General features: G+C 36.8%; 1 long non-coding RNA gene across 7 annotated transcripts; it reads left to right on the forward strand.

Moving 5' to 3' along the window:
* The first annotated feature begins 1,810 nt into the window (after positions 1-1,810).
* LOC114311576 (uncharacterized) lies at positions 1,811-18,133 on the forward strand. Of its 7 annotated transcripts, none has more exons than XR_014349099.1 (6): positions 1,856-2,027; positions 3,154-3,334; positions 3,417-3,532; positions 4,286-4,379; positions 15,712-15,833; positions 17,915-18,133. It is a non-coding gene; the product is annotated as an uncharacterized LOC114311576 (long non-coding RNA). The 7 variants fall into 7 exon arrangements; XR_014349101.1 differs by having other exon boundaries at positions 4,318-4,379; XR_014349100.1 differs by lacking the exon at positions 1,856-2,027 and having other exon boundaries at positions 3,194-3,334; positions 3,433-3,532.
* Positions 18,134-19,714: the final 1,581 nt, after the last annotated feature.

Consider the following 19,714-nt stretch of genomic DNA (forward strand, 5'->3'; position numbering starts at 1 on the left):
ACCTACAATTTTCAACAAATCTAGAATCGTAACAGCGGGTCTATAATTGTCAATAAGTGTATAGAAAGTGGGTTGAAGTGGTGAGTATAATGGCATGATTGAAAAGTATAAGAGAAACATTTAATGTGTAAATTGATAAAAATAATTAATAATCAAATTAATAAGTGTGTGCACCAAGAAATAATATGCATTAAAGTAAGTAGGTGTGGAAATATAATTTTCCTAATTTGGCATGTGGATCTTTGGACAAAACAAATTTAGATTTGGACTTTTGGCAGCATCCTATTTTCATCTTATTCTAGTGTTGTTTTTTATTTTTTATTTCTCTTAAAACAAAGTTTTCAAAACAAAAAAAAAAAAATTAAAATATTTTGGTTAGGCCAAACCAAAATACTTATAAAGATTCAAAATACATAGTTATAATTTCAATTTGAAGTTTATTGGATTGAGAAATAAGGGAACAAGATAAGTTGAGATAAAATATATATACTAGTGTAATATTCATGTTATGTACAATTTTAAATAAATAATTAACAATTAGTTTTAAAATTAATTTGTAAAAAAATAGAATTAACTACATTTTAACTTTTTTTTTTTTATCACAATTTCATTTATGGTGTTTTTTTTTTTTCATTAATGCTATGTTTTAAGTTATAAATAACAAATACATAAATCATAATGCAATTAGGAAAAATTAAATAAAAAATCTCCTTAGTGTATTTTCCCAAACGTAACAACGTAACATTCTAAAAAAATTTTCTTAATGTACTTTTTCCAAACGTAACACTAATATACAAAAAAACTCTTTAGTGCATATTTTCCAGACGTAACACTCTAATAAATGTAAGCGTAACACTCAAATTTAATGCACAAAAACACTAAAAAATATTTACTGTACTTTTTCCAAACGTAACACTCACAGTTTGAAATTATCCATTTGCCTAAAGGTTACTAAAGGAATTTTTGTACTCCTTTGAAATGGTATGAAGAATCCCATATTCTTTTTTCGAAATATTATATTGGAGTGTTATGTTTAAGAAAAGTACACTAAGGAATTTTTTTTGAAATGTTATGTTTGGAAAAAATATACTAAGGAGTTTTTGTGTGTGTGTGTTACATTAGAGTATTATGCTAGAGAGTTTTTTTGGAGTGTTATCTTGAAGTGTTACATTTGTGAAAAATATACTAACGATTTTTTTTCGAGTGTTACACTAAGAAGCTTTTTAGAGTGTTGTATTAGAATGTTATATTTGAAAAAAATACACTGATGAGTTTTTTTAGAGTGTTACATTGGAGTGTTACAATTTGAAATTATATATTTATCCAAAACTTATTAAGGAGTTTTTGTACTCCTTTTGAAATCTTTGAAAAATTTCATGTTTCATGTCATTTTTGTGCTCCTTTTGAAATCACTACAACAAAAAATGTCTTTAGAGACGAAAATTAATGACGGAAATAAATTTTATCACAAAATACATACCTTTTAATGACGAAAATAATATTTTGTCTCCAAATGTACCATTTTTAGAGACAAAAATAAAATTTTGTCACCAATCCACATACATAATAAAAAAATCAGGTGATGAAATTATTTTTTGTCATTATTTATATTTTTTTTGTCGCCGAAGATTTCCTCGCTATTTTTTTCGGAGGGTGCCAAAATTTTGAGACTTTTGATGAGGAAAAAATTGGTCACCAATTATAAAATTATTAATGACGAATATATTTTCATCACCAATAATATTAAATATTTTGATATCATTTAGTGAGGAAACTATTTTTGTGGCCAATATTTTCATCTTTAGTGAAGAAATAATTTTGTCACTAATAAATGGTTTAGTTGCTAAATATTTTAGAGGAAAATTAATATATTGGCGCCTTATAGAGTTTTTCTTCTTCTCACATAGATACATCGATCGGTTCTTCTTCTCACACAGATATTCGACCACTAAACCTCACCCTACATTACCTCACCTCAGTGCAGACCACCAACGTCGCTCACCACCGTCACCATCACATTCTCACAGGTACTCTCTCACTCTTGGTCTATCTCTCTCACTCGCGATCTGTCTTTCTCTTTGTTTCTCGCTCTGTCTACCTCAGTCACTCTCTCTCCCTCTCTGGCCCCCTTTCTCTATGTCCCCATTTTTGAATCTTGCTCTAGGGCTGTTATGATTTGTTTAATTTAATTTGGTGTTGATTGCAAAAAATGGGTTTGGTTGAAGTGGTCTGTTTCCCCCTTTCTGAATCTATTGTTTCCCTCTTTATATTTAATTTTTTTATCATCAATTTCTACATTTAGCTTTGATATATAATGCTTGTGTTTGTTATTGAATTAGATTCTAGCTATAATAATTTTCTTACTCTTTAGAAATTGTTATTTCACAAGTGAAGTAGACATCATCTTCATTCCTTATTGAAGCAAATTTCTGTAGACATTTTTTCTTATGTAGTAATTTTGACTGCTCAATTCTATAGAGAGCTTAAGTGGTTATTTGCAAATCCTTGTGGTTGCATATAAATATACATGTATTGCTGTCAATTGGTTTTCTTCCCTATATTCCATATGTGAAATGCTGAAGATTGTAGAAAGATATGCATGTCTGGGTTGGTTGAAAATTATTTCCTGTGTCAAAATGACTACTGGATGGAGGAATTGGGCTTCTGGCTTCCTCAAAGAAAAGGTCAATTGACTCAAGTTGATGACAAAGTCATTTGCAGCATGTCAATCGGTGTCATTTTTTCAGATTTCGTGAGTTTTTCCTCTGTTTTGCAGTATGTCTAATAGGTTTGTATAGTTATGGAGAACTGTAGATAAAAAGAATGATTGTTATTGTTTTGATCTTTAAATTTCAATTGCTTAGTGCATGAATGTGATACAATTGGTAATTTTCTTCTTTAGGTAGTACGAATTGTACACAAGTATTATAATTAGTTCTACGATTTAGCTAATGCATTATATGATTTTAGTTTATGAGCTTATTTCAAATCATATATTATGCATGAATAGTGTAGATTTTGAGGTGAAAGATTTTTATTTATGTTGCATCTTTGAGTTACTTTACCACAAGTCTATGTTTGAGGACATGCCCACCAATTGTTTGGTTAAATTTCTCAATGCCTATTATCATGTCAAACTATCCTATTAAATAGCGCTGGGGCAACACTCATGGAGGCATAAACGAAAAACTACTATCAAAGATAAAGGTGGAAACAAAAGAGCTTATACAATGGAGGTTGAGGAAGAGAAGGAGGAGACAGATAATGATGAGAAGGAGGACGACGACGAACTTGAAGCAAAAGCTTTGAGAAAGAAAACAAAAAACGGAAAAAGGTAAAAATCTACTATTATATGTATTTTTGGTTGTAATTCATTCGATTAGTAACTTACTTATTTCATGTTTATTATTGAACAGCACTTTGAGCCATCAGAAGTTGGTATGCTAGCTAGGTGCTTGTGCATTCTGCTTGTTTCAATTCGTGTTGGGAAGATCAACAAGCAAGGGACTCTTTTATGCCCAACTGGTACAAGGTAATTACATATAATTCTATACTGGTTTGTGTAACTGAATGGTTGGTAGGCTGCATATTGCAACTTAAATTCTGTCTAGTGGATTTTATTTGTATCTTAACCCTGGTGTGGTGATATGGCTATTGGTTTTGTTTGGGGTTTTTTTTTTTTTTGCTATCATTTGACCCGTTGATTGGTTCACCCTGGGGAATTGAGTATGATGCCACAACAAAAGTATTTTATTGTCCTGATGGAATTGGAATTTTAAGTTTGGTACACATTTATTCAATATAGTTATAGTTATAGTTTATCCATTTCTTACATTAGGTATTAGCATTCCAGTGAACCCAACATATCTCCCACTGTTTATTCAATATGCTTTCTAAATTCCTTACTTACACCTGTCTCGAATCTCGTTCTCTAACCTCATAGCATGAGAACGTCTCACTCTATTAAAAATCTGATCTCCCTTATCACTCACATGCTTGTCACCACCATCCTGCACAAACTTTCCTTGCATATATCTTTTTTTTGGTAAATAACCTTGCAGTTATCTGTAATCACTTCCTTTAACTTTCTCAGTGCCAACTTCTTTGTCAGTTGTCACTGCACTAAAGATAGTTGCTTAGTCCATCAAGCAAAATATGATTACTCTTTGACAGACTATAATAGTGGAACAGATCGTGTGTTTCATAAATTACAACTTGGTTAATGCGTAGATGTTATCTTGTAGAACTTGAATGGAGGGAAGATTGAACTTCCTTTTGGTTGCAGGAATTGTATCATGAGTTACATGCCCTTGACAGATTTGAACAAGATTATCGGCGCAAGCAACAGGAAGAGGACAACTCAAATGCTGCTCAAAGAGGTAATTATGCCCATAATTCATGCAGCTTTCTTTTAATCAATCTAGTTTATCTACTTTATTTTAACATGCTAAATCTATTTTAAATAATGCAAAATGATTCTTTAGATTGTAGTCTCTGTGTATTGAAAATTGAAAATTTTAGAGATATGCAAAGGTTATGATACCTATGTTGTGTTGTTTAAAATTGCTTAATTATGTATAAAAGACATAAAAAAAATTGAGCTTCCACTAGTAACTTGATGATCACCTGATGTTACTTTGATTATCATTGGTGCACTGATCTTAATTAATATAGCAGCACTGTTGACTTTTGTTGATTCGATTGAGAAGTTTAAATCAGAAGTGGTATGTGAATGCTAAGATTGATGTGTACACTCATAAGATTTGTCTATGGAAAAAGTGGCTAATGAATGATTGCTAGGTAAAATGTGGATAGGAACTTATATTCCTAAGTTGTTCTTCCAAACCAATAGCATGACTAATTCCATTGTCACTAAAAGAAACAGAAAAGGAAAATAATGATGTCTTGAGGTTTTTTGTTTCAAAGCTACCAAAGATGATAGAATTAATATGTATGTTTTCAATAATTTGGCGGAATGAAAAATTTCAGAGTAATTACTTCCCAGCCAGAAAAGGTCATAGTTTCTTATATGTCATGTGTTTTGGGAAAACTATAGCTATAATAACAAGGAGGTAGAGATGCCTAATGTGAGGAATGGATACAATGACCTAAATGGTTTGTTTTGTTTTTGGTCTGGAATGGATAGCCATGAACAATATTATAAAGAAAATGTTATACAAATTAACAATATATATATATATATATATATCAAGAAAAGAATGTTACTATTAAAAACTCCCATTTTGCTGGAAATTAATTTTGTTTTGTTTGCAAGTGGATCTAATCTTCTATTATAATTGGTTAAAATAAATGGGATGGATTATTTAGTATAAGTGTAGACGTCCCCGAACGTCCCGGGATGGAAATCTCGTTTTGTTCGTTGGGCTCACTACAGTTTGGACTCAAAAGTCACGGTCCTGTATCTAATCTCACAGAGTGCAATGCAAGACCGATGAATCATCAAAGAGTCCAAATCCGGCAAATCGTTTTTGAAAACAGATTTTTTTTTGAAAGTAGTGCTAAACATGGACTGCTTTGCCAGATACAGGGTCGCCACCTAAATATTTTATTTTAGGGAATTTAGGAAACCCTGACTCGTTTGCCTAAGGCCACGTGTCCGTCATCACCAAGGTTGCCTCGGCTCGGGAACTTGGGTACGATTGGGGAAGGTCACTTCGTGAGCAATCCCGCTCACCTGATCAAAGATCGGCCTCTACTAACCATGATATCGAGTTTTGAAAACATTATGTGCTTTTATTCCAGTTATTAGTCTAGATTTACTATGTGATGCGCACAGCATACAAGTATAGACTGGATCGCCTGAATTGAAACAAAACATTTCATGTTTGTTTTTGAAAGCGGTTCGCAACTCGCAAGTAGGCTAAAAATGCAGATTTTGCCACCCTCGGGTGGGCTTAGAAAAGATGGTTTTGCTACTAGCTAGTGGGCTTAAAACTCACAGTCAATGCATTATTCCAATTCAGATAATCCAACCTTCACCCACAGGCATTCAGGCAGATATATCACATAAGCAGTTAGCCTCATGATAAACATGCTATCATGGCAATCACTCACAAGCATGCAAGGATGTTAAAGCATAAACACTTACCGAGTACTCCGAGCCAAAACAGAAACTAGTTAGTAATCAATGCATGATCCTAGTTCATTTTAAAATGGCTAATACAACACATGCAAAATGCAACTACAATAGGCTCGGCTATCTTAAGAATGGCATATGAGATGCTACAACTAACACGTATTCAACTTGGAATTGAAATACAATGCAGTTAGTATGATGCGCCGAGCCCGGTGCATGTAAAACAAATGAATGAATGCAATCATGCGAGCATAAATATGCTAATTGAAACATGCCCTAATCTAACCATCATAAGCTGGTAAATAAAAGGGAAAAAGACGTGGGGTTGGAAGACATACATCACACGCACGCACACCTATTACAATTGTGTTCTCGCTTGGAGGGTCCAAATAAATAATACAGTCCGAATAAACAATTAACTACTCTAGCTAATTAAATATTACAAAACCCTAATTAATTAACAAATTAACTAGGAAAGCAAAATAAACTGGTATGCAAATCCATGGATCGCCTCAGCTCTGTTCCGAATGATGAAAGATGCATGCATGCTCGCGTCGCCTCGTCGGAAAATTCCTCGCGATGCCCCGATTTGCCTCTATTTGCAATTAATCCCGGAATGTTGTGTAAAGCTTTAGAAGGCTGCTGATTTCTGGTTTGCTACAACAGAGAGCAAGAAATGGGCATGGCAAAGTATTTTCACATATGTATGCACACCTCGATCCACATGCCACCAATCACGCATCTCGATGCATGATGGCCGAGGAGTCAAATTGCACGACTCGATGTGAAATGAATGCACATGAAAACACAACAAGACCTAAACTCCATCATGGGTAATCCGGAGTGTCGGCGACCGGGAATTGAGACACGTTTCGTCACTTTGAGTACGAAACATCCCTTGTTTCCCATGTTTAGGCTAACTCCTATCCCAAACACAATGCAATGCGATAGCATACACAATGCGACTAACATGCAACCTAGCGTACGCAATGCAATGGACTAAAATGGCATACACAATGCACGATGGACTTACACCAATATGAGTGGGCCTCAGCCACACTCAAATCAGTGGCCATACGAGGAAAATGAGACAACCGAAATACATGCAGACGTGCACGAATGCAAATGACCGATCCTAAGGCATCAAATGCCACTCTACCAAAGCATGGCAAGGGATGAAGTATGGCATACAAACACACATGAAACAGCTCTGAAATAACATAAAAGATGATCCCGAAACATGCGAATATGTCACACAATGCATGCTAGATGGCCCGAGTACCGAAACTAGTGAAGCGGGTTACACTAGAGGTACACAAAGCAATGCACCAATGGCAAAGCCAACCCCAAACAGACCCTAGGCAGGTCTGAAACAGTGGGGAAATGGCCTAAAATGATGGCTCGGAATGCAAAGAAATGAAGCTCATTCAATGGTCAGTAAATGAGGCATACAAGCCCGACTCTCAAACGCATTTAAAGAGTACAAAACATGGCAATATGACATTCACATAACCTCTGAAATATGATGTATAATGGCCCCAAAACAAGAAAACATCTCAGTATATGCATGTAGTGGACCTCAAAACTCAAAGCTAAGCATGGACATTGAACTACAAGCATGCAAAAAAAGCATCATTCGACCATGAGACCCAAAAATAGAGCTAAGGTAGTCCAAAATATGCACAAAATCAGTTTAGGGCATGGCCAAAAAGTACTAAAATCAAGGGTCAACAAAGCATGCAAAGAAAGCTAGTGAACCATGAGTTGTACTACAATTATATGAAGCATATGAGAGATCACCAAACCAGCCAAAAACAAAAGTATGCCATGCCAAAATATGCCCAAAACCCACTAAAACTCAGTCAATGCATGCAAGAATGATAGGCTCCTTTGGAAGGCCATGCAAGGGGTTATTCTACACATGTATGATGGACACACAAAATGGAAAAACCACCTTTGGAAAGAGGTTAGGAGGGTCCTAAAACCCACCAAAAAGGTCCTAAAATTAGTCTAGGAAGCATGCAAGTGAAAACCCCTTTGAAAGGCCTTGAATAAGATTGTTCTACACATGCGTAATAGACACTTTATATGGAAAAATGGACTCTGGACAAACCCTATGTAGACCTTAAAACTCACCAAATAGGGCCTGAAATATGGCTTTGAAACATGCAAGTAGGAGCCTCTTTGGAAGGCTAACAAAGCTAGTAAACAAATCAAGGGGTGAGAGGGTCACCCCTCTCTGATTTTGAGGCTTAAAGACATATGTTAGACACTAAAAATCCACTGGATTTCAGTGGCTAAAAGGCCAAACCAAGGCTGACACAAATGCTCTAAAGCATAGCTCAAAACATGAGGAAATGAAGCATCAAGGGGGTAGATGACCCCCAACAGAAAAATAGTCTTAAAAAAACATGTTTAGAAGCTCAAAACAAGACTTTTTTTAGTTTATGACAAAGCATAAATATGCCAACAAATAGAGCTAAACTATGAAGCAAAATAAGGCTACAAAGAGGGAAATAGAGACTTACCCTTGTAGAGAAGAAGGCCAGCAACTTCTGGACCGATGTAGCACGCTTTCAACCTCTGAAAAACAACTCCAAGGTGCTTAGAGTGATGGTGGAGGTGTTATGCTTGGAGGTGTAGGGCAATGGTGCAAGAACTATGGAGTTTTGGAGCTCAAGTGTAGAGATATAGGGAGAGAGGTGTATAAGCTTTAGATACAAAAATCTCAACCTTGGCTCATGAGGGAGAGGCTCCCTCTTATAGAAGAGGAGGTCCATAGCTTCTTTAAGAAGCTTGGAGCAAAAGGGCCAAGCTTCGCTTAGAAGCTAAAGCAAAAAAGGTCAAGCTTCTTAAGGAAGCTAAAGCAAAGGGGTCAAGCTTCCTCAAGAAGCTAAGAAAGGTTCAAGCTTCTTGGAGAAGCTAAAAAGGGTCAAAAGGTTCAAGCTTCTTGGAGAAACTAAAAAAAGGGTCAAGCTTCTTGTAGAAGCTAAAAAAAAGGGTTAAGCTTCTTGGAGAAGCTAAAAAGGGTCAAAAGGTTCAAGCTTCTTGGAGAAGCTAAAAAAGGGTCAAGATTCTTGGAGAAGCTAAAAAGGGTCAAAAGGTTCAAGCTTCCTCAAGAAGCTAAAAAAAAGGTTCAAAAGGTTCAAGCTTCCTCAAAAAGCTAAAAAAGGGTTCAAAAGGTCAAGCTTCCTCAAGAAGTTAAAAAAAAAAAGGATTCAAAAGGTTCGAGCTAAAATAGACTCGGGAAGATGGGCACCGACAATGCATAGCCGGGCGCGCGGCCAGGCGCCCCGAAAACAGGCTGTTAAGCACCGAGAGCGGCGTATGACCACAAAGGTGGTCTCCCAAGCTACAGTGTCCCTCTAGAGAGAGGAAACAAAGTGTGTGCCAAAAACCGAAGCAAACGGAGAAAGTTAAGCGGTCCCAAACCGAGGCGCACGGTCGACGGCTCCGAAAATCGAAAACTGATCTCCAAGCGGGGACAGTGGTCTACAACCACAAAACGTAGCCTACAGCTACTGTGAGATGGTCTACAAGACCTCTCCTTCCCTTCAGGAAGAGAAAACAGAGAAAACAGGACCTAGTTCGCAAACTGAGGCAAGGCAAGAAAAGGTTTCGAAGCCCGGAGGCAAAGCTCTCAGCCGTGACTTTGCAACCTCAGAACGAGCACAACATGCAACATCACCGAGCGCTCAGTTGGTGACGTTTGAGTCTTAAGCTCAGTCAAAAATAGGGTGTCTACAGTTGCCCCTCTTTGACAGAACTCGAAAGTCATAAGTGACGGGAGTGAATGTCAAAGCCCAGAGACGACCCATTTTTGACAAGGCCGAAGACTTAGACAAACAGGAAAAATAAAAGAGATGCGCCCGCAGGCATGCCCGCAGAGGGGGCAAGATGCAAAGGACAATGCACGGTGCCAAACCTAACTTATGATCATGTAAAGACATCTGTAACGAAGCATAACATGCAACATTTTTAAGCAAGAATACACAAATTTAACTACATTACATGCAAAAAGGGTGTAAGAGAATTATTGCAATTCTCACTGCGAATACAGTGTGCATGCGTGATAGATACACAAAGCGGATGTGTGATAGGTACACAAAGTGAGTAAGCACGTGTGATAGATGCACAAAGGGTGAACACAAGGTGTGATAGATGCACTTAGTGAATAAAGTGTGATGGATACACAAAAGGTGAACACAAAGTGTGATAAATGCACTAAGTGAACAAGTGTGATGGATACATTAAAGGTGAACACGAAGTGTGGTAGATGCACTATGTGAACAAGTGTGATGGATACACAAAAGGTGAACACGAAGTGTGATAGATGCACTTAGTGAATGAGTATGATAGATACACTAAAGGTGAACACGAAGTGTGATAAATGCGCTAAGTGAACAAGTGTGATGGATACACAAAAGAGTGAACACGAAATGTGATAGATGCATTTAGTGAACAAGTATGATAGATACACAAAAGGTGAACACGAAGTGTGATAGATGCACTTAGTGAACGAGTATGATAGATACACTAAAGGTGAACACGAAGTGTGATAGATGCACTAAATGAACAAGTGTAATGGATACACAAAAGGGTGAACATGAAGTGTGATAGATGCACTTAGTGAACAAGTATGATAGATACACAAAAGGTGAACATGAAGTGTGATAGATGCACTTAGTAAACAGGTGTGATGGATATACAAAAGGTGAACACGAAGTGTGATAGATGCACTAAGTGAACAAGTATGATAGATACACAAAAGGTGAACACGAAGTGTGATAGATGCACTTAGTGAACAGGTGTGATAAATACACAAAAGGTGAATACGAAGTGTGATAGATGCACTAAGTGAACAAGTATGATAGATACACTAAAGGTGAACACGAAGTCTGATAGATGCACTAAGTGAACATGCGTGATGGATACACAAAAGGGTTAACACGAAGTGTGATAGATGCACTTAGTGAACAAGTATGATAGATACACTAAAGGTGAACACGAAGTGTGATAGATGCACTTAGTGAACAGGTGCGATGGATACACAAAAGGTGAACACAAAGTGTGATAGATGCACTTAGTGAACAAGTGTGATAGATACACAAAAGGTGAACACAAAGTGTAATAGATGCACTAAGTGAACAGAGTATGATAAATACACTAAATGAGAATGTGTGTGATAAATACAGAAAATGAGAATATGTGTGATAGGTACAGAAAATGAGAATGTGTGATAGATACAGAAAATGATAGAAGTGTGATTGATACACTAAGTGAAGAGAGTGTGATTGATACACTAAATAAATGAAGTGTGATTGATATACTAAGCGAATAAAGAAAGTGTGATAGATACACTAAGGGTGAATGAGGTGTGATTGATACACCAAATAAATGAAGTGTGCTTGATACACTAACTGAACGAAGTGTGATTGATACACTAAATAAATGATGTCAAACGGAACTTCTTTGAATGAACCGTACATACAATATCGTGCATGAATGAGAAAGAAACTTGATAGGTACAATGCAATACAATGCATGATGTTTAAGGAACGCAATAAACAAGCGTAGTGGCACTTTAGAAAGCACCTCATGGGGTGAGTGGCGATGAATGCTCTACTCTGACGGGGATCTCCCCTCGTGCTCTTCGAACAGTTACCTTCAACTGACAGTACAAAGGCTTTGGAATACTGACAAGGGTTCTTCACGTAGAACACTTTGGATGCTGCCTTTCTTTCTGATCATATTCACAACTTTCCCTATTCTCCAACGGGGTGACAGACTAGGTTGGTTTGGTATCCAGAATTGAGGTGCATACACGCTATCTCAACCTATGGGGCTTCCATACAGATTTCAAGCCGAGGACACGCCTCTGGGTATTTAAACCAGACTTTAGTCTCGGAAATCCCGAACCTTTGCGTTCTAGGCAATAGCCATTCGAACTCTAGTTTCCACCGTCGCAGTTGGTCTCCTAGGAACTCACTGCGAACACAGCCAAGATGCCTCTGGCAGGGAATGGTACTCAGGGAGAGCATTTTTGATCGCCATTCTGGCTTGAAGCAGACTTAATCTTGAGCTTGAGATAGAGGCACACTCATACTTCGGAGCATTGGCAAGACCTGAAGAGGGACACACGAATGCAAAGGACCGATCCTAAGGCATCAAATGCCACTTTACCAAAGCATGGTAAGGGATGAAGTATGGCATACAAACACACATGACACAACTCTGAAATGACATAAAAGATGATCCTGAAACATGTGAATATGTCACACAATGCATGCTAGATGGCCCGAGTACCGAAACTAGTGAAGCGGGTTACACTAGAGGTACACAAAGCAATGCACCAATGGCAAAACCAACCCCAAACAGACCCTAGGTAGGTCTGAAATAGTGGGGAAATGGCCTAAAATGATGGCTCAGAATGCAAAGAAATGAAGCTCATTCAATGGTCAGTAAATGAGGCATACAAGCCCGACTCTCAAACGCATTTAAAGAGTACAAAACATGGAAATATGGCATTCACATAAGCTCTGAAATATGATATATAATGGCCCCAAAACAAGAAAACATCTCAGTATATGCATGTAGTGGACCTCAAAACTCAAAGCTAAGCATGGACATTGAACTACAAGCATGCAAAACAAGCATCATTCGACCATGAGACCCAAAAACAGAGCTAAGGCAGTCCAAAATATGTACAAAATCAGTTTAAGGCATGGCCAAAAAGTACTAAAATCAAGGGTCAACAAAGCATGCAAAGAAAGCTAGTGAACCATGAGTTGTACTACAACTATATGAAGCATATGAGAGATCACCAAACCAGCCAAAAACAAAAGTATGCCATGCCAAAATATGCCCAAAAACCCACTAAAACTCAGTCAATGCATGCAAGAATGATAGGCTCCTTTGGAAGGCCATGCAAGGGGTTATTCTACACATGTATGATGGACACACAAAATGGAAAAACTACCTTTGGAAAGAGGTTAGGAGGGTCCTAAAACCCACAAAAAAGGTCCTAAAATTAGTCTAAGAAGCATGCAAGTGAAAACCCCTTTGAAAGGCCTTGAATAGGATTGTTCTACACATGCGTAATAGACACTTTATATGGAAAAATGGGCTCTGGATAGACCCTATGCAGACCTTAAAACTCAGCAAATAGGGCCTGAAATATGGCTTTGAAACATGCAAGTAGGAGCCTCTTTGGAAGGCCAACAAAGCTAGTAAACAAATCAAGGGGTGAGAGGGTCACCCCTCTTTGATTTTGAGGCTTAAAGACATACGTTAGCCACTGAAAATCCACTGGATTTCAATGGCTAAAAGGCCAAACCAAGGCCGACACAAATGCTCTAAAGCATAGCTCAAAACATGAGGCAATGAAGCATGCAAGGGGGTAGATGACCCCCAACAGAAAAATAGTCTTAAAAAAACATGTTTAGAAACTCAAAACAAGACTTTTTTCATTTTATGACAAAGCGTAAATATGCTTGCAAATAGAGCTAAACTATGAAGCAAAATAAGGCTACAAAGAGGGAAATAGAGACTTATCCTTGTAGAGAAGAAGGCCAGCAGCTTCTGGACCAATGTAGCAAGCTTTCAACCTCTGAAAAACAGCTCCAAGGTGCTTAGAGTTATGGTGGAGGTGTTGTGCTTTGAGGTGTAGGGCAATGGTGCAAGAACTATGGAGTTTTGGAGCTCAAATGTAGAGATATAGGGAGAGAGGTGTATAAGCTTTAGATAAAAAAATCTCAACCTTGGCTCATGAGGGAGAGGCTCCCTCTTATAGAAGAGGAGGTCCATAGCTTCTTTAAGAAGCTTGGAGCAAAAGGGCCAAGCTTCTCTTAGAAGCTAAAGCAAAAAGGGTCAAGCTTCTTGAGGAAGCTAGAGCAAAGGGGTCAAGCTTCCTCAAGAAGCTAAGAAAGGTTCAAGCTTCTCTGAGAAGTTAAAAAAGGGTCAAGCTTCTTGGAGAAGCTAAAAAGGGTCAAAAGGTTCAAGCTTCTTGGAGAAGCTAAAAAAAGGGTCAAGCTTCTTGGAGAAGCTAAAAAGGGTCAAAAGGTTTAAGCTTCTTGGAGAAGCTAAAAAAGGGTTAAGCTTCTTGGAGAAGCTAAACAGGGTCAAAAGGTTCAAGCTTCCTCAAGAAGCTAAAAAAAGGTTCAAAAGGTTCAAGCTTCCTCAAGAAGCTAAAAAAAAAGGATTCAAAAGGTTCTAGCTAAAATAGACTCGGGAAGATGGGCACCGACAATGCATAGTTGAGTGCGTGGCCAGGCGCCCCGACAACAGGCTGTTAAGCACCGAGGCGACGTATGACCACAAAGGTGGTCTCCCAGGCTACAGTGTCCCTCTAGAGAGAGGAAACAAGGTGTGTGCCAAAAACCGGAGCAAACGGAAAAAGTTAAGCGGTCCCGAACCGAGGCGCACGGTCGACGGCTCTGAAAAATCGAAAACTGATCTCCAAACGGGAACAGTGGTCTACGACCACGAAACGTAGCCTACAGCCACTGAAAGATGGTCTACGAGTCCTCTCATTCCCTTCAGGAAGAGAAAATAGAGAAAATAGGACCTGGTTCGCAAATCGAGACAAGGCACGAAAAGGTTTCGAAGCCCGGAGGCAAGGCTCTCAGCCGAGACTTTGCAACCTTAAAACGAGCACAATATGCAACATCACCGAGCGCTCAGTTGGTGACGTCTGAGTCTTAAGGTCGGTCAAAAATGGGGTGTCTACAATAAGACAATAGATTCAATACTTTAACGAGCAAGGGATGGAAATTAATTTTCTTCACCTACTCCATTTTTCTGTATGATCCTATCCTTGGCTTGTAATTACTAAAATATGATATACGTATGGTTTTAGTATGTTTGACTACCAGACAATGTATAAAATCAGAAAATATGTCCAGAAAGTTATCCAAAATATTGATGTGTGCTCTCGATTCAATTCTATATAATGAGACCCACACTTGAAATGAATCTCAGCCATCCAATGCTTTTTCCTGGGTACCTAACATTGCGGTTTGACTACTGTAAAACTTTTAAGTTATGTTTATGTAGAAAAAGCCTAAACACTTGCATAAAGTAGAAAACTTTTTCATCATTGTTTAGTTTGTACATTATGACTTTAGGATTCACTTTTGCCTGGTTTTTGTTACTTCATTAATTTTTGTACCCAGCTAATGCTTTCTCTTTCATGTCATCTTGGTGGCCCTTAAATTTTCAATGATTATAATGGTTTCACTTCTTAGCAGCATCTTTATCTTTAAGGGTTGACTTTAGGATTATAATGTCATCTTGTTCTTGCTTTGTTCTCACTTTGTGAAGTATTTTATGTTATTTTATTTATACATTTTTTGCCATGTGATTCATGTTCAATTGGAGTTTGGTATAATCAAGGTTTACTGATTTATTTAGGTAATCATGATTTCATCTAAGGACACCTCTGTGCCAGGAAATTTAAAAAAAAAAAAAAACCATCATCATGTATTCTGACTAGTTTAGAAATTGTTCAGTGCTTATAATGAGATATGCTCTTTGCAATATGAACTAAAGTTAGCGCTGCTTTTATTATGTCCATTTGTAGTTTTACTTATCAAAAATCATGTCTCCATTTTCAGTGTGTACTATTAGGTGCTATCCCATTCCCTGCGATGTTGAATGATTGAAAGATCTTGGTGTTTGTGAAGTGATCATCTTAATTGAGCCATGTGAGACTTTGATTCCAACATCTCTATATCAAGTGAGTTTTTGTTTTTTTGTTTTTTAACTTGTGGATATTTTTACAGCTAGGCATGCTTTGTTATTTGAAGTGCATCCATTTATTTTACTAAGTGCACTAATTAAAGGTTGCTTCTGAAGTGCATTCATTCCCAGACTTATTTGAGAAAGTAATTCTTTTTGGCTTTTCACTCCATCTGGAATCTTGTTGAGTATTTATGATTTGTTGGAATGTGAGCTTTACCAAATAAGTCTGAGGGAGATAATTTTTATTTATTTTTTGTTTTTTTGATTAGTGGTCTGATATATGAATTTTATTAAGATGCATAAACTATTTTACGTAGAGGTTCGAACGCAGTTACCAGACGGATGATATTGAGATGCTTAAACATCACAAACACTAAAATATGCATGTGGCTACCAATTTGAAAACTACTTTGAAATTTGCACTATTCCAACAGGTAGGCATGAAACTAAGTCAAAAAAATGCACTTTTCTCACACTTAAGCTTGAAAATAGGCCATATGGAGCCAAAATCGTGTAACAGTCACGAGAAGACCCAGGGAACACCTCAAACACCTTGGAAGGGAGCAATATAAGTTGTGAAAACTTACGGAACTAGCACAAGACTCCCGGTTTGAAAACTAAGTCGAAAAATACACTTTTCTCACATATAAGCTTGAAAATAGGCCGTTGGAAGCCAAAATCGTGTAACAGTCACAAGAAAGTGTGAGGAACACCTCAAACACCTCAGGAGAGACTAATGTAAGTTGTGGAAACTTATAGAACTAGTACGGGACTCTCAGTTTGAAAACTAAGTCGAAAAATGTACTTTTCTCACACTTAAGCTTGAAAATAGGCCATATGGTATCAAAATCGTGTAATAGCCATGAGATGGTCTAGGGAACACCTAAAACTCCTTGGGAGGGACCAATGTAAGTTTTGAAAACTTACGGAACTAGCACGGGACTCCCAGTTTGAAAACTAAGTCGAGAAATGCATTTTTCTCACACTTAAGCTTGAAAATAGGCCATCGGTGGCCAAAATCGTGTAACAGACATGAGAAGGCCCGGAGAATACCTTAAACACCTCAAGAGGGACCAATGTAAGTTTTTGAAACTTACGGAACTAGCATGGGACTCCTGGTTTGAAAACTAAGTCGAAAAATGTACTTTTCTCACACTTAAGCTTGAAAATAGGTCATCGGGGGCCAAATTGTTAAACAACCATGAGAAGGCCCAGGGAACACCTTAAACACCTTGAAAGCGACCATTTTAAACTTACGAAACTAGTACGGGACTCCCGGTTTGAAAACTAAGTCTAAAAATACACTTTTCTCACACTTAAGCTTGAAAATAGGCCATATGGGGCCAAAATCATGTAACAGCCATGAGACAGCCCGGGGAACACCTAAAGCACCTCGGGAGGGACCAATGTAAGTTGTGGAAACTTATGGAACTAGCACGGGACTCCCGATTTGAAAACTAAGTCGAAAAATGCACTTTTTTCACACTTAAGTTTGAAAATAGGCCATATGGGGCCAAAATTGTGTAACAATCATGAGAAGGCCTGGAGAACACCTCAAACACTTCGAGAGAGACCAATGTAAGTTATGAAAACTCACAGAACTAGCACGAGACTCCCAGTTTGAAAACTAAGTCGAAAAATGTATTTTTCTCACACGTAAGCTTAAAAATAGGCCATCGGGGGTCAAAATTGTGTAACAGTTACGAAAAGGCCCGGGAAATACATCAAACACCTCGGGAGAGACCAATGCAAGTTCTGAAAATTTACGGATCTAGCACGAGACTCCCGGTTTGAAAACTAAGTCGAAAAATGCACTTTTATCACACTTAAGCTTGAAAAGATCATTGGGGGCCAAAATCGTTAAACAACCATGAGAAGGCCCGGGGAATACCTCAAACACCTTGAAAGTGACCATTGTAACTTGTGTAAACTTACGGAACTAGCACGAAACTCTCGATTTGAAAACTAAGTCCAAAAATGCATGTTAAATTGTATATTTAATTGATAAGATAATAATAATTGTCTAACTATATTCTTTTTTTTCTTTTTCTTTTTTTGTGTTTTGTTTTGTTGTAGATTCGAGATTAGATATGGACATGTTTGGTAATCTGGAGAGCAGAAGCTAGCTCATTTTGTGTTTTTGTTCATTTTACCTTACATGTATTTTGGTTGCATTGTAAATTTTATATTTTTGTGGGTATTACATGACATGTTTGGTCATCCGCACTTAATATTATATTTTTGTGGATATTAATAGACATGTTTTTTGTGGATATTAGGAGACGTGTTTGGTAATTCGCATGTGGTTGATATTGTATTTTTGTGGGTATTAGTAGACATGTGTTTTTGTGGATATTAAGAGACATGTTTGGTAATCCGCATGCAGTTGATATTGTATTTTTGTGGATATTGTGCTGAAATTCGACTGTGGTGTTTATGAAAATGAACAGATTTTTGTATTGATTTGTAACAAATATTTTATTGAACAGGTAATTGAAATGCACAGGGAATTTTTAGTGAAAAGAAAAATATTAAATTGAAAATATTACCCCCATTACAAATTTTTTTAATTATTACTAACGACGAAAAAAAATGTCGCTATTAGTTTTCAAACAACATGACGAATAATTTTGTCACTAATGATATAATACCAAACAAATAATTTGTCACATTTGTTGAATATTTCGTCGCTAAATTGAAATATTTGGTGACAAAATGTTTGTTGTCATTGAAGAATATTCTTTTGTACTCATTTTAGTGACTAATTTTTTTGTCACCTTAATCTATATCATTGGTGAGGAAAAATTGTCACTAAAATCTATTTGGTGATGAAATATTTCGACGAAAAATGCAACATTTGGAGATAAAAAATTGTTGCCAAAAATGAAAAATAGGCAACAAATTTTTTTTTTTTTTTTTCACCAGGTACTTTGAGCGACAACGTAGACGACAAACGTGGTGACAATTTTTTTTTTTCACAAATCACTTTGGTGACGAAAATTTGATGTTTGGAGACAAAATCAGTCTGTCACCAAAAGCCTTTTTTATTGTAGTGAATGTTTGAAAAATCTCATATTTTAAGTCATTTCAAATAAAATAGATTCTCATATAAAAATTCATCCTAAATTTGACTCACATAGGTTGTGTATCTTACCTTTCTATAACACACACACACACACACACACAAAAGAAAAAAGAAGAAGAAAAAGAAGAAGAAGAAGAAGAAGGACGAAGGAAACATAATAAAAATAAGGGTATAACCATAAATTCAATTTCTAAATAATATATTAAATCTATCTTTTCAAAATCAATAGGACTAATTGGTCTATAAAAAAATCATTGGAACTAAACGGACCACCATTCCTCAAGATGAGATTTATAAATAAATTTTCCTAATTTTAATTTACCACATATTAGATTCATACGATGATATTGTACACTATGTGTGTGTATATATATAATAATTACTTTTATTTATTTATTTATTTTATTTTATTTTATTTTATTTTTTTGTGAAACTCAATCTAGCAAAATTTGTTTAAATCAAAAAATTGAATAATAAAATGAAAATGACAAATAATGAGCTACTAGTGACTCCTACTATTTTATCCTTCCCGAAATTAGAATTTACATACTGTACAACTTCTAAATTTTCTTAACGATGGAGGCCGAAAGGTACTACATTGAGGCCACTTAAGTTATATTTTTAGTCTTTCAATTTTGTTTATTTGGTGGAGATGATGTGTTTCGTGTACTTGTACAGATTTGGCAGGAAATATGAAAATTCAATCAAAAAGGGTGCGAAAGCAGATCCTTCCTGCGAGAAGTGAAGAATCCGAGCCAGCCAGACCACCGCACGTGCGACCCACCTAGGGA

Source organism: Camellia sinensis, chromosome 13 (assembly GCF_055761805.1).
Source record: "Camellia sinensis isolate YWXY chromosome 13, ASM5576180v1, whole genome shotgun sequence".
In the NCBI taxonomy this organism is placed as follows: Eukaryota; Viridiplantae; Streptophyta; class Magnoliopsida; order Ericales; family Theaceae; genus Camellia; species Camellia sinensis.